Source organism: Benincasa hispida, chromosome 3, assembly GCF_027475165.1.
Source record: "Benincasa hispida cultivar pf3 chromosome 3, pf3_genome.v1.1, whole genome shotgun sequence".
Lineage (NCBI taxonomy): Eukaryota > Viridiplantae > Streptophyta > Magnoliopsida > Cucurbitales > Cucurbitaceae > Benincasa > Benincasa hispida.
In genome coordinates, this window is record NC_143480.1 from 27,789,644 (window position 1) to 27,794,962 (window position 5,319).

Below are 5,319 nucleotides of genomic sequence, written 5' to 3' on the forward strand. Positions count from 1 at the left end.
TGAACTTTCTCTCAACCGGATGCCACATTTTAAACCCCTTGACACCCTCTGTAAAGCCTACAAACATACACTTGACTGCTTTAGCCTTTAACTTTCCCTTATTTTGGTGTACAAACCCTACACATCCAAAGACCTTGAGGTTATCTAGGTTAGAGGATGATTAGTCTACTTTTCCTCAGAGGTAAGCAATTCTAAAAATGTGTAAGGGAACCTATTCAAGGTATACACAGTATAAGATGCAGCTTCTACCCAATAACTTTCCCCTAAGATAGCATTAGAGAGCAAACACCTAACCCTTTCCATTATGATTCTATTTAACCTCTCAACAAACCCATTTTGTTGAGGTGTATACCTCACTGTTCTATGTCTAGTTATACCATTCTTACTACAAAATTTATCAAAGTGTTCATTGCAAAACTCAAGCCCATTATTGGTTCAAATGTATTTTAACTTTTTATATGTTTGATTTTCTATCATGGCTTTCCATTCTTTATACTTCCCTAAAACTTAGTCCTTAGTTTTAAGAAAGTATATCCAGCTCTTCCTAGAAAAATCATCTATAAAGGTTAGAAAATACCTTGAGCCACTAAGGCTTGGTGTAGGAAATGGTCCCCATAGGTCAGAATAGACATAGTCCCATGCTCCTTTGGTGGTGTGTTAAGATTTTGTGAAACTTTGCTTGGTAGCTTTACCTAAAATGTAGTGTTCACAAAAGGAAATGTGCTCATTGATACCTTTGAGTAGGATTCCTTGCTTGGACAAAGCTTGGATACCTTTCTTACTAATATGGGATAGTCTTTTATGCCATAAGTCAGCCTCTATTAAGCTTGCTGTTGAAGCCATGTAGGCAATTGTCATCATCTCTACTCCTTTCACAATGTAAAGGTCATTGACCTTCTCACCAACCAATACAACTTTGGAATCCTTGATCACCTCAAGAACTCCACCTTTTCCTCTGCATTCACCCCCAATGGAGTCCAACATACCTAGAGATATCAAGTTTCTCTTGGGCAAAGACACATGTCTAACATTTCTTAGAAGCTTGATTGATCCATCCTTTAGCTTCAAGGACACTGAACCAACCCCTTTTATCTTGCAAGCTTCATTGTTTCCCTTGTACAATGATTCTCCATCTATTTCCTCGTAAGTATTAACCAAGGTTTGAAAGGTATCATATGATAGGTACATCCGGAGTCAAGTACGCAATCATGCTTCCCAAAAGGACTGATTTGGTTGGTTTGATTTCTAGTGGAGGCTAAGGCATCAAAGTAAAAGTAGAAACCTTCAACCACTTATGCTTCTGGTTGTTTCCCCTTTTGATCATTCTCTTATTCTTGGTTTTTCCTTTTCAGACTATAGCATTCTCTCATCAGGTGACCTTTCTTCTTGCAGTAATTGCATCTCAGCTTGGTCTTAGGTTTGTGTTCTTCACCTGACTTGTTTTTATTCCCGTTAGACTGGTTCTACTTGTTCTTCCCCTTGGCAAACAGTCCCTCTGCACTAGGCTACTCCTTCTTGACTGATTGAAGCTCTAACTCTCTAGTTCTTATTGCTGAAATGATGACATAAGTGGTAACTAGTTCTCTGCCATACTTCAAAGCACTATTCACCTCTTTATAGGCTTCGGATAGAGAGTTTAATAGCACAAAAACCTCATTCTCGTCGCTAATTTTCTCACCAAGGCTCTTGAACTCTGAGACTATCCTCTTGAACTTATCCAAATTATCTGAAAGAGGCTTGGCAAAATCCATCTTGAATATGAAGAACTTCTTCTTCAGATACATCTTGTTGGGGAGATCCTTGGTTGCAAAAAGACCTCCCAGCTTGACCCACATCTTGTAGGTTGTGTCTTGATCAATTACTTGCCTCAAAATATTGTCATTGAGATTCAAAACCAGAGTCTCATATGCTGTAAGCTCCATGTCTTCTCTTTCTTGTGCTGATATGGTGGTTGATAATGTTGATGGGTCCAAAAGGGCCTTGTGTGCTCTTTGCTGTCCAATAATGGTTTTGATTTTGGCATTCCATAAGCCAAAGTCGCCCTTCCCATCGAACTTGTCAATCTCATACCTTGCAACAGCCATTTTTGATTTGATTGAGTATCGAGTCTTGATTTCTTGAGAATCTTGAAGCTCCAAGAAAGTTGATCTTGATGATCTTTAAAAGCTTTAATACCACAAATTGTTGGGCTGACCACTCTTTACAAGTCCCAAATACTCAAGGTCAACGCTGGAAAGATGAAGAAATGACTCAGAAATATTTTGCCAAATCCTCGATACTCGAAATTCGATGCTCGACTGCTTCCTATTCGATCCTCGATGAGAATTCCCTTCTTCATCTGACGAGTCTCTATTAAATCCTTGATGCAACTCGATGACAACAAAGCTAATACTCGATTGTACTTGACAGTTCTTGAACGTAGTCGGTGCGATTCGAAGGTGAAAACTATGAACTCAAAGCTACTCGATAGCAAAGAATCGATGCATGATTGACTTGATAATCTGATTACTCGATGCGATTTGAAAGATAATTTAATGGTGCGAAATTTGCAGTAAAGAAGTATTGGAATGAACAAGAAAGATGAGGGAAGAAGAAGTAGACACAGTGTTTACGTAGTTCGGCAAGATTACCTACGTCCAAGGAAAAATCTGAATTCTTTTTACTGATGAAGATTGCGTACAGATTTTTTATGTTTACAGAAAACTAAGAAAATGATGATAACTCTTTGATTTGAATTTAAAATTAGTGGTATTTATAGAGTATACCAACTTACCGTTTTACAAAGTTAGTTATAAACAAACAAAATCTGGGATATTTGAGTCAAAGCTTTATAAGGCCTTTTGGGTGGTACCAAAAGTAAAACCAGGGTTTATGTCCAAAATAGATAATATCATAACATTATAGATATAGTTAGAGGATCGTTGTCCTTATCAAAAAGTATTAGAGTAGCATTTCCCTATTTCCTCTCTTCTTCTTCTCCATTTTCCCATTGTTATTTGTCTTTCCTTTTCACATTATCTCTTTCCCCCTAGAAATGGCGATGAGCAAGCTTCTCTCCATCTCTTCATTATGTCCATCTTGGCTAACGATTTCTCCATTATCTATATTGCATACAACGTTCTTCTTTGGCTGCAACGCCTTCATCTCCAACAACAATACCAACTACCAAGATGTAAGGATCCTGGTGTCACAACCATCCTCAATGTTGACGCCGACTCCTCTGTCAAGCCTTCAAGAACAGCGAAATTCTAGAAATTTAAAAGTTTATACAACAAAAGAACCCTAGATAAGTTTCTAATTTTCTAAAAATGTCAGATTGTTTTAACTTTTCGAAATCCTCTCCATTCCCCCATTATTATCATCGGCTTCCTTCTTCTATACGTTCCTCTCTCTTTCATTCTCCAAATCACCATTTTTCTTCCACCATGCATGCCACCGTTCATTCCTCCACTTTCAAGCCCTCTCCAGTGAACCCATTTTACACCTACATATGCTCCCTGTTGCTGGTTACTGCTCCAAAAACTCGATGATGAGTCTCCTTTGTTCCTGCATCTCCAGCTTCTATTATCTCTACCCTTTGCGAAAGAAAGAAACCCTAAGAAGCATATGATGATTACTGGAATGGGGCTTGTCTCTATCTTTGGCAATGTTGTTGATACTGACTATGGTGAGTTGTTTTCTAATGAAAGTGGTATTACTCTTGTCGATCGCTTTGATGCTTCAAAGTTTCCTATTCGGTTCAGTGGGCAGAAGACTCTTAAGGATGCTGACCTCGGTGGAGATAAGCGCTCTAAGGTCATTTGATCGCTTTGATTAATTCTTTTCCTTTTTGTTACTATTCTGTTCTGGTTGGTTTTCTGGCTTATTTGCAACCTTTTTTTTTTTTTTTTTTTTTGTCTCTTTTGTTGCTTAATGTATACTTTTTAATTCCCTCTTCTCCCTAAGGAAGAATGTATTAAATAGAATGAGTGAAATTGTAAGCAATGTATTCAGCTTTATATCTCATATCTTCCTCTTTTGGTAGATAATAATCACTAATGTGTTTGTATGAAGAATTTGGAACAAGTTTCAGTTAGCATTTTAATAGAAGTATATGTCCCCTCTTTTTCTATAGAATTCCATCTGGAATTTCTTTCTTCTTATATTGATATCGAATTTTACATGTTCTTGTGTTGAAAATGAATAGAAAGAAACGAAACTCAAATTTTAACTTTATAGTTTCACGAAATTAGCCTCCAAAGCACGACAATATTTGCCCATGTTCTTTCGTGTTCATTATTAGATTAAATTTGTAAAACTAGTGATCTTGTTAAATTTGAGAATATGGGGTTGGGATTCGTTTACCAATTGTTGAATCAGCGAAACGGATGTTTGTATCTAATTTTCTTCTTTTAGTGCATAACAAAAGGGGCACGACCAAATTTGCATTACCAATTAGTTGACACAAACAACAATACATGAGTTGCCAAGAGCTAGTGCCAAATCTATATGGTTCTATATGTTTTTTCCAATTAACATATGTTTTCCCAATTAACGACACTAGGACTTACTTTTTGAGAGAATTGTTTGTGCAATTCAGGTATTGAACAAACTCAGCAAGTAAGAAAGCCCTTGATTCTCTAAACCAAGGAGCAGAGTCGTGATGTAAGTAAGAAAGGCCTTCAGCTACATTCAAAGCTACTTTACATCGTTCTCTTGTTTTTATTTGTGTTACTTTTTTTTTTTTGGTAGTATTATTGGTCACTTAGGCACTTTCTAAGGTGTTATGAGAATTAAGGTGTCACTTAGACACTTAGATAAATGGTTAGTGGGTGTGGTCAATTATAGTTTTTGTTAAGACTCTGTTGTTAGCTTTTGTTACGATGTTTTAGATTACACCATTTGCTTGTTTGTTATAAGACCTACCAGCGATGTTTCAAAATTTTGAATTAAATCCTTTGATGAATAAACTTTAAAGTGGCTAAGAACGTTCATGATATGAGTTTGGTGCATCTAAGTTTGTAAATTATGTTATATCATATGTATGTATGTGTATAAAGTGAAAAAAAAACAGTGGAGTTATGCTTTTTTATTAATCATTTATACATTCATTGTCTACCTTGTTTTGAATGAAGTTTTGAATGAATGGTTTGTTTTGAGTTCAAAATCATGTTAGTTATCTTGTTTTAAGTTCAAAATCATGTTGGTTATCGAGCATGGTGCAAAATGTATAAAAAATCTGTTGAGAATTCTAGCATGTGGTAGTGTGAAAAAGAACAAATAGGGCACTTGTACACAAGTCTAATAAAAACTTCAAACTCACACGCAGAGAAATAAAAA

General features: G+C 36.3%; 1 long non-coding RNA gene across 1 annotated transcript; it reads left to right on the plus strand.

Annotated features, from left to right (window-relative positions):
- Positions 1–2,962: 2,962 nt before the first annotated feature.
- LOC150037170 (uncharacterized) lies at positions 2,963–5,080 on the plus strand. The gene is made up of 3 exons (XR_016528161.1): positions 2,963–3,667; positions 3,744–3,795; positions 4,580–5,080. It is a non-coding gene; the product is annotated as an uncharacterized LOC150037170 (long non-coding RNA).
- Positions 5,081–5,319: the final 239 nt, after the last annotated feature.